We start from the raw sequence: 11,357 nt of genomic DNA on the forward strand, positions 1-11,357 counted from the left end.
TCTTAATAAGACCAGTGTACCATGCATTATTGCTGTTCCAGCATCTTCCAGGTGTGATCAAATTCCAGATTGTTTAAAATACTCGATAGTAAAGTAACTTTATAAAAACAGAGAAATAACGTAAAGCTTTCTGTTTTTTGCGTTCGATGTGGTGTAGAATGGACCTTAGGCAGGCTATAAAAGCACCATCTTTTCATGGGCTTTTCTGAGAAAATCCCGAAAAAACTATGATTTTTGTTTACGAAAAGTACCAGTTGGAGGGGGGGGGATGGCCACTTCTAAGAATATCTGTTGTGGCAGATCATTGAAATTATTACCGTACGTTCTCAGGGAACTTCTAATTTTTTTTTTTTTTTTTTTTTTTTTTTTTTTTTTTTTTTTTTTTGGTATCTGTTACCGAGATCGAGAGGTTCAAAGTTACCGTACTTGTGGATGTAAAATATGCACGTAATATCCGGTCTGAGGCGTTCTGACTGACTTAGTGAAAACATGGAAAGGGTTCTATGTTCGTAACAAGGGTTCTGAGGTCACCAAGCTATGTTTTCAGTCAGCATATTTTCACCAAATGAAGCGCACTCTCTGTACCAAATCACTTCACCCCTATACAATACCTAAGTGGTACTGCAGTGAGAAAAAGGGACTAATAAGGTTCTTAACATATCTGAAAAGAACTTAAAAATGGCTCCCAAGACTTATGTGGTACGTGAAGGACTGAAAATTTAGTAAAATGTTTATAATAACATTTTCAATCGAAGATTTGAATCATAAAAAAAGCCGGTCGTTTTCAATGAGTAGTAGTGATTGACGGGCAATATATTCAGAAAATACCTGAAGCAAACAATTCTTTGTTGCCAGTATATTATGCGTACTTGTTTATATGTGTCAAAGTGTACTAATGTGTCGAAGTATGCAAATAAACTGTCAGAACTTAACTGAACTATAGAATTTGTTTTATATAAGCAGCACATACTGATGTAACAGGAAAAAGAAGGGAACCAGACGAAAAATGCTTGTGTCAGAGAAGAAAAGTTGAGTACGTTCCTTTTTAAAAGAACGACAGAAAAGTGGAAAACCAGCTCCCTCAGTCCTCAGTCCTGTTTCCGCATTCCTCAGCAAAAGTTCTGGCGTGCGAACATATTAGAGTCTTTTGTGCTGAAAGAAGGTAGCAGAGAGACAGTAACGGTAGAAGAGAGAGGCGCAGATTAATGTTGAACGTCCCGTCGACAACGAGGTCATTAGAGACGGAGCACAGGCTTCGTTTAGGGAAGGATGAAGAAGCAAAGTTGCCGTGTCCTTTCGAAGGAACCATCCCAGCCATACAGGGAAATCACTGAAAATTTATATCTGAATGACCGGATGCGGGTTTGAACTCGAAAAGAAAGAGAGAGAGGAGACAGTGGAAATGAAAAATGCGGTTGATTGGAGACCATAGATAGGCTTGGGGGTCTGGACCCGCCAACACTCGCGAACACGTAGATATAGGGTAGGGAATATTTCGGACCGAAATGACCTTGTGGGTATAAGTTGGAACCCACAGAAATTTTAAACTGTTGAGATATGATGCAGATAGTGACAGTGGGAAAAAAGACTAAAGGAGACAGTGTTAAGTGGACAGGATACAATGGCTGTGGCTTATTTTGTAAATCAATGGGAGACAGTGAGAGGGAGATGAATAATATGAAGGCTTAACTAAAAAAAGAAAGAGACAGCATAAAAGAATTCAGAATATTGTGTGCCCGACAGGAGCATTTTTCTCTGGTGTAATCTTGAATGCTCTGTGTCTCCACAGGTGAATAATGGGAACGTTAATAAAAATCACCCAGCTGTATTTCAGGTATGTCCATTACTTTGCAACCGGCGTCGTTCTCAATGAGCATCTTCAGGTGGAAACGAAAATGAGATTTTTGAGTCACAACACCTGCACATTTAGGCCACATAGTGAGAGACATACTCAAGAAGATCGCTGGGACTTTCGTTCTCACCTGAAGAAGCTAATTTAGTACGAAACCGGATTTGACATAGGAAAAGCTCCGGAAATCCAGCTGTGGTGGTTTCTGTTAATGTTCCTTATTTTGGAACAATACGTGCTACGCACGTACTCCAAGAAACTCTCGGGGATGTCACAAATGGGCGTACTGAAGCAATAACAGTAGATTGAAATCGATCAGAATCGACGCATTTCAGGCCGCTGAAAATACAACTAGAAGACAACACAGTATATAGTGCGTTTACGTCCACGAACGCAGAAGTGACACGTTGACTTAACGATCGATGAAATGTTACATGAAAATTGGTTTTGCGATCGTCATATTTGAGACGCTAGACGCACTAAACGCCATACCATATGACAGTTATACCTAGTAACAAACTCAAAGGAATCAATACCGCTCAACAGAATTCGGTATCTATCGATTCAGCTTTTCTCATTAGCGAACTGGTGGAGACAGTTCTTTGATGAGGGGATGGTTGTTGAGGGACAATTGCTCTCTGCTTCCTTTCGTATCCAGAAAGCTGAAATGTAATTCCAGTGTTGAAGAGGCAACAAATCGTAACCAGAAAGTTGAAATGTGATTCCAGAGTTGAAGAAGCAACAAATCTGAGATTGACGAAGACAGTGCAAAACATGCGGTGGTGCAGGGCTCTGTTCTGTGAGCAATCATAATCATCTTGATATCTGTGTCAATAATGATCAGTCAGTAAATTTTATATATGACTCAAATTTTTCTGCACTTGCATCCAAAATAATTGGTTTTGTGACAGATGGTGAATAGAATTTAGCCGGCCGAAGTGGCCGTGCGGTTAAAGGCGCTGCAGTCTGGAACCGCAAGACCGCTACGGTCGCAGGTTCGAATCCTGCCTCGGGCATGGTTGTTTGTGATGTCCTTAGGTTAGTTAGGTTTAACTAGTTCTAAGTTCTAGGGGACTAATGACCTCAGCAGTTGAGTCCCATAGTGCTCAGAGCCATTTGAACCATTTTTGAATAGAATTTAAGTGACTCGAAAGGTAATACAGTATCATTTTCCCACGATGAATGTGTTACCTAAAGGCGGAACTTTTCTATTTTTACTGTAATGATCTAGGCTTCTTCGTTCTACAGTCAGTATAGGTTTTTAAGACATTATCGAATGTTCAAATAGCACGAGGTGTCATACCTGTGAAAATAACAGTGTACTCACATGATTCTTTTGAGTCTGTCCAAATTCCCTTTTACCAGAGACTGCAGACTTGTATTGCTTTAGACGGTGGGCATTTCCAATACCTAAAAACATAAGTTCAATTTTATGCAATGTGTTATCACCAGTCTATTGAGATTTCCCTTTAGTTGTAGTCGCTAATGACAACATAACACTGTAAATGTAAATTGTATACGAATTATAGTGTAATTATCCAACCTTTACAACATGATTCCCTGTTTTACGTATCCATCGAGTTTGTGCCATTCATCTTTCAATCCTCTTACAGAAACAAATGCAGCGCTGTAACCGCGGCTGACTAGCGTCTCCAGATGACGCGTTTTTTGCCTCTCAGCCGGTGAGTCGGGCCAACCTGACGTAACCAAGAGTGATTAGTAACTTTTAAATCTTTTCCCCGTTGTGCTGAATCTGTAATCAGCCACATTTAGCAGCATTAAGCTCTAGAAACCTAGCAGTGTAGTATATCGTCAGAGACTTCCTCATAAGGTAGCAATCAGATCGGTGTTCTAAATACAGCAACCACTTTCTGATCTACGATATTATCAGCAGAAATTTGTATACTTCCTTAAAACCACAGACTTGATAGGAACATTTCCTTAATCAATGATGCTATGCCACGTGACTGTCATTTAGTAAGAACTTTCCTTGATTTACCTCTGTGAAAACAAAACGACGATATTATGAGGTCTTCTTCGTATACCCATAACTGAAATGGACGATTTGGGACGTTAGCTAGTATAATATATGTTAAAAAATGACGAAATTCCTCCAGCTGTATTAAGGTATTGGTTTTATTGGCGACTAGTTTCGATGTTGTTACATCATCTTCAGATCCATACTCCACAGCAACCGTCTGTGTCTAACACTAGTAGTCAGTGGTGAGATAGGCGTGTTCCATGCGGAAGGCAGTAAACTACCTTCCTTCCGCATGGAACACGCCTGTCTCACCAATGACTACTAGTGTTAGACACAGACGGTTGCTGTCAAGTATGGGTCTGAAGATGATGTAACAACATCGAAACTAGTCGCCAATAAAACCAACACCTTAATACAGCTGGAGGAATTTCGTCATTTTCTAACATATATTATGAGGCGGTTACGTAGGATAGCAGGAGATACCCCCTATGTATTATTTTACACACCTGTAGCTAAGCTCAAGTGAACTACAGAATTAAAACATGAATATATTACGCCGTTTACAAAAAGACGAAGTTGTTATTCATTACAATAAGGCACATCAGGAAAATGCTTACTATATGGAAAACTACATTTTGAGCCGCTATTAGAGTATATTGTGAGGTATACGATAACAATACAGCAGAAAAAATCGTTATGAGTTGTTGGTAATTTTTGTTACAGATTTTTAACTCTTTTTGGTAACTTTACCGATCACTGGAAAGAAACACTTTGAGGCAACACGTTTATATGGAAAGAAGTGCCGCGCGGAGTGGCCGTGCGATTTGAGACGTCATGTCACGAACTACGCGGCCACTCCCGCCGGAGGTTCGAGTCTTCCCTCGGGCGTGAATGTGTGTGTTGTTCTTAGCATAAGTTAGTTTAAGTTATTGAAAATTTTTTGGAAAGAAGTGTCTGAGTGGAAACAGTTTTAAAAACTGGCCAGGTTCGAGTAAGACTGTCGCTCTGAGGGTAACGTACGATATTAATTATGTATATAAACAGTTCATCCACTCCGGGAATCGAGGATATCTACCATTTATGCCCGTTTTCGACAACGATACTGGCAAGATATCGGTCCAGGGATCCCAAGATTTTCCATAAAGTTTTAATTTCAGTAATATACATGTGAAATAAAGACATGCAGGACGCAGGCGACCTTTACTATAGTAATCAGTAGTTCTGAATTCAGTCCTACTCTGTCGCAATGATAAAAGCCGAAGATCAGGCAAGGAATGACTGTTGTTCACAGAACAGTCTGATAATGTTTGCTTCACATACTGCTTGAAACGCTATATTTACGTGCAACAGTCGGTCCTGGGAATCTGATCATGGATAAATTCCGAAACACGTCGTTTGAGCAATATAGTCATCCCTTGCATGATGTCTGACTTGCGATCCAGTTAGCCTGAATGCAGAACTACTGATTGTTTTAATTTCGAGTTGGACGTCGGATAACAAATGACGAAAGAAATATTTTTTCGTGTGATATAATTACAAATCAACAATTTTCGGAAATTTTCCTTTACTTGCAATGTGAAACCTTGCTTCTTGCCAAATTTTATGATTCTCGGTCGCCGGGAAATACCCTGTACGTTTTGATGAATGAGTTTACGAGTGTCAAAATATTTGACATAAACGGGCGTATTTTTTGGTTGCATTAACTCACAAGCTTAAAAGTCTTACACCGACGAGAGAACATAGGTCTTAGCGACACGAATTTGTATTTGATACGTCTACCCGTTACTGAGGAAAAGAGCTTTTAACAGATGGACATACAGACAGACGGACAACAAAGAGTCCATATATCTGTTCCGTTTTTACAGACTGAGGCACGGAACCCTAGAAACTGGTGACTATGTAGATAGATGAGACATGAAACTGTGACCGTGGGTAGACTCCTCATATCACGGTCATAGGTACTTACGAGCATTACGTATATGTTACGCATAATGGGCAACAAGCTGTTCCTTAATCATGGCCATTAGTCATAAATACGCCACGCGAAGTTTACTTCGATCCGACCCCAAATCACAGCCAGAAAACTGTATCAGAGTGCTGTTTTCTCCTCTGAATTGTCAGATCGTCTGTCACGCCATAATTTCTCGATTCGTGCATTTTTATTTGCTTTTCGCTCGAGTGAAAGAAACTTTAGTGGTTTGTGGGTAACACATAATAAGAAATCGAAAAAGAATAACGAGGCTTAATTAAAAGGTAGTTGCATTTCAAGTTAGCAATGGGAAAGGAACAGACAAAGTCTTAGAACATTTTTCACGTCCGGCCGTTTATTTCTAGAACCCCACTTTGTACTCCAGCCCGTGTGAACTACCCGAAAGCGGCAGAGAAATTGTGTCGCCATTACTTTCATTAAATGCTTTACAGGGGGCATAGATCTTTGCGGTGCGTGACGTCACGAGATCTAAAAAGGTACTGTATCGAGGAACTTGGTGCACAGCGCTTCTCAGTCCACCAATGAAAAAGTGGTAGGAGTGCAATGATCCCTAGAGTTTATTAATTCACTTAGCTTTTCGTCGGGAGGAAAAATATTTGGAAGTATTTGCCTGTCGCCTGTGATTATCACCGGAGCGAAAAATAAGTTAAGTTCATAACGAATTTGTCTGTCGCGCAACCGAAATGTTCTCCGCTGCACTTTTGATTGAAGATTCAGTATTCGTTCGTCGGCGACGCCGTTCTAAGCAGAATAGATAATTAGAACGAAACGTGACTCCACTTTTCAGTCACGCAATTTTACCGCTGGCGATTCCCACGTCCCTGAAAGTTAAATGTTCTCTCCAAGAAATATTTACGAATTCTAAAGTGAGCGAAGAGCGGTCGTCGGTGAAGAAATGTTAAAGACCAATAATTATTGTTGCTAGCTGTCAATAAACGGAGAAAATTAACGATACGCTTCGCCTCGTTCGTCGTAGCAAACGACGCACGTAGCGGAGGATGCACCTATTGTAATGAATCATTCGGAAGTCTTAGTAAATTAAGAGAGAAATAAAATGTAAGAGAACGGAAAGGGTGCTTGTGGTTTCGAATACAATAATTTTTTCATTCTGCGTCGTTCTCGGAAGTGCTTCCTTTGACTTGTGTGTTTTATTGATTCCCGGAAAAGCTGTCACGACAGGCAGCTTCAAAAACTGATCTCAGTCCCTAGAATTAAAAGTGAACCAATTACGATACGTTAGCCTTGCGAGATTTCTCCTCAGATGGTGATAGATCTGCCCTGACCCTTTAACCGTAGCTGTACCGCCGAGTTACTCTGGCGGGTACGTCGCTCATGGACTCCGTTATGACAGCAAATGCAAGACAATAACACACATTCAGCACACACACAAATTCAGAACATTAACCTCTTAATAACTCAATGAACGTCTAGATGAAAGACAAAAGCAAAAAATTAAGGAACTTCAGATGTATCTGAAACATTCAGAAGAATACAGCCCTTGTCAGAAGCGTTGGTAGCTTCATGAAGATTCAGCTCATACCGGCACTGGCACGAAAAACAATCTTCGAATTATTAGCACAATGTTGTTGTGATGTGAATTCGCGACATTCGTCATAAAGGGCTTAATAGACAGCAGAATTGTCTTTCTTTTATTTATAAATTCAGTTTGATATATCTTAATATGTATGTCAATGTTTTGTAAACACATGAAGTAATGGTACATTTTAGTGACGTGGGAACTATTTGCGTAAATATTTTTACTCTTGTTGATGCAAAGTTCTAATTTTATTTCTTATTATTTGTAATAATACATTTTTAAAGGCTTAAATGCGAGGGTTGGAATTTTAATAGTGGCAACTATTTATTTACAGCTCGTACAAAATAGATACGTGTTTCAAAGTTTTAATAACCTTCAAAGTAGTCACCAGCATTATGTATATCCCGTTGCCAGCGATATGGAAGTCGTAGGATACACTTAGCAGTGCCTTACTCTGAAGGTCAGTAAAACTGAAACACGTATCTATTTTGTACGAGCTGTAAATAAATAGTTGCCACTATTGAAGTTCCAACCCTCGCAATTAGCAAATTTCTACAGAGAGTAATATAAAATAGAAAGCGTATGTAAGCAAATCTATTAACGCTGAAAGAGAAGTGCAGTAGATAGGTCAATGACGTTATTTGTTGCTAACAGTCGGGTAGTTGCTGACAGTGAGTAACCGTGCTTGGATATAGCGGTGTTGGGAGGAAACGCTGGGGATTTTGATGATCTGACGAGTCAATGGGACAGCATTTGGCACGATATTCCTCAGGAAGACATGCAAAAACTCTATCAGTCAATGCTAAGCTTAATAACTGCATGCATAAGAGCGAGAGATGGACCAATGCGTTAATGATTTTCTTAATTTGCAAACCCTACTAGTTCGCTCTATATAGGAAAGGAGTAATCATGAAACCACTAACGTCACAGTCTTGTTCGTCCGATCATAGTGAGCACAGAGTACTCTCTTGGAGAAGTTGAAAACGTAATGCTGTAAAGACGCCATCTGAACCCTGTTTGGCAGGATAGCATATCGGCCACCTGGAAGCAGGCCAAACACCGAAGTCTCAGTATCCTTGGATGTGTCACAGGATTTCGTTTCGAGGCTTCTGCGACTGTTTCGGAACACAGGAAATAATAGTCTTAGACCAGTACAAGTTCGTACAAGAATAAACACCGCACAGCAGGACAGATATCTGGCAGTAACTACCCGACGAAAACGGAGTACAACTGCAGGACAATAGGCTGCAGAGCTTGCAGCTGCCTCGGCAGTTGATGTACGCCAGACGTCCGGCCGTGAGCATTCCGCTCACTCCAACACAGAGACGGGCCTGTGTGCAAAGTATTATGGACTTGACAACATCAAAATTGGACCACCAATGAAAGAAGGAATCAACTCTTCAGTTTGCAAATTAATTCGCGTGACACATTGGGAGAGAACCTGGTAGCCAATATAACCCCAGCAACATTGTGGAAAGAGGCCGGTTTGGTAGTGATGGCGTTATGGTGCGAGGAGGCATAATGTTGGATGGCTGTACAGTGGTGGTCGTAGTAATACTGTACAGAGGTACAGAGGTACAGAGATGAGGTACTGCTGCCATTTATTCACCTTTTCAGAGATGCAGTTGGTCCACACTTCCTCTTTTCGGACTATAATGTCTGACCACCTCGAGCTGTTCTGGTCGATGAATATCCTTGCATGGACTGGTCAGCAATGTCTCCGGATTTGAATCCTATAGAACATGCCTGGGATGTATTAAGGAGGCGAACTGCATCCCGTCAGTCTCCATCAAAGATACTTCGGCACAGCTCATGCTGAGGAATGGGAGCGACTGCCAAGAGAGCTCTTGAACCATCTCTTAGAGAGCATGCCACGTCGCTCTGTAGCATGTGTGGCTCTTAGGGGTGACGCTTCCTATTAACAGCTTCTTTTGTTGAGGGAGATATTTCCCAGTTGTGTTATTTCCTTACAGACGTGTTTCTTAGCTATCAGAACTTCCCTAACATTATGTTTCGGGAACTGTTTCGTGCCAAATGTAGTTTGATTGAGCTGCAGCTTGTTCATTAATCCCTCCGAAATCCTGATCAGGCGATATGTTCTCTTTTCATGATTAAGCTTAACATTTATCATAGAATTCATTTAAAGAATTAAATAAGAACGAATTTTCAAAATTTGACATCGTTGTAATTTACACTATATAAAATCTAAATGTGCACTCCCCATTGTGAGTGTTTGAATTAGTACTATGATTATTAATACATCTTTGCACTCTCCAATTATGCGAATGTACAAACTGGGAAATGTTGTTTCTTTCTCCCTCCTTTGGAGAAAGTCATTCGTCTCGTAATTTTTGTTGTGTGTATTTCCCTTTCTGTCTTCAACTTCCTGTGGTTTGTCAGTTCCACCACTGAACCCAAGAGCCATGTAACATTTATTGTTGTTGTTTTTTTTCTGTAATACGAGGTCGGCCGGAGTGGCCGAGTGGTTCTAGGCGCTACAGTCTGGAACCGCGCGACCGCTACGGTCGCAGGTTCGAATCCTGCCTTGAGCATGGATGTGTGTGATGTCCTTATGTTGGTTATGTTTAAGTAATTCAAAGTTCTAGGGGGCTGATGACCACAGATGCTAAGTCTCATAGTGCTCAGAGCCATTTGAACCATTTTTTTTGTAATACGAGTACTTTTTCCTATTTACGTGCTAAAGCTGCTTTTATCTTCGGACGTTACCTGAGATATATGGATTCTGATGTATGTAAAAATATAAACACTTTCAGCCAAATGTTCTGCGGAAGCGGGCTGATGCATGACCCCCCTCCAACTCCCCAACTGCTCCGCCTCTGCCGCCATTTTTGGATCGGCAGCTGCCTGTGGAGTTAAGAACAACGCACGCTCCAGAGCGATGCCTTTTGTGATGCTGCTAGGCATCGTAACTTGATATGATAGAGGCTGGCGTCTTCGTGCTGCCACCCGCATTGCGCACGTATTGTCGCCTCTGCAGTGCACGTACGCATATTTCACGAGAAGCAAATGCTTTGTACAAAAAGATACTCCCCCTTTACTAGTCAATACAGTGCGCAGTTCAGCTGCGTAAACACCCACCAAAAATACCTCAGCTTATTTTCCATCTAGCTCCATAGATTTTCAGGAGACGAGTGTGATGAGTTACTCAGGTAGTTAACAGAGATGAAAATTTAAATGCGATCGGGTACTGGAATTCAATAGCAGGAAAAGGAAAAGCAGGAAAACAATAGGAGAAGATAGACTGGCAGAAATTGTGCTTTGGCTTATTTATGGACAATATGTCAACCTTATTAATGTTGAAGATCAACTACCAGTCCCTGCACTGATCGTCGATCCACTGTAGGTCTCCCTGGGAGGGAGGGGGAGAGAGAGAGAGAGAGAGAGAGAGAGAGAGAGAGAGAGCACCAGATGAACTAGGAAGTGAATCGGCCCTTCCCTTCCAAAGAGAACTGCCTTAGGCAGTTTAGAAACACTACGAAGTACTTAAATCTCGATGAGAGGACGTGAATTTTTATTGCTCTCCTCCGAATCCCAGCGTCTTACAACCGTGCCAATTTATTTTCTATTTATACCTTTTCAACACATTTTTTATTTTTTATTTTTGTTTTTGCTTTTGTGGGCCTCCATCCTCCCCTTACAGCCTATCTTTCGCTCTCCAAACTCTCCTTAATCTGCGTCGGCTTCTTCCGCCATTCTAGATATTTCACTATTACTCCATACAGGTTGTTGAAAAGTAAATCCCTTATATGTGCAGATGACTTTCCATCAGTGTCACTGCGAGCCCTTGTCTACGTGATTTGTGATTGTTGAAATTACAGGTATCTTCTATTAAAATGGAACGAAATGTTGAATTCCTGATTATGCGTAACACTTCTATTGTTGCTTGAGTCACTGGCCTCTCTCACAGGCAAAAAGATAATTGTAACGTAACGAATTAAAACTCAGAGATTTAAAGTCACTTATTTGGTAATTATAGGAA

This window comes from Schistocerca piceifrons, chromosome 2 (assembly GCF_021461385.2).
Source record: "Schistocerca piceifrons isolate TAMUIC-IGC-003096 chromosome 2, iqSchPice1.1, whole genome shotgun sequence".
NCBI classification, from domain to species: domain Eukaryota; kingdom Metazoa; phylum Arthropoda; class Insecta; order Orthoptera; family Acrididae; genus Schistocerca; species Schistocerca piceifrons.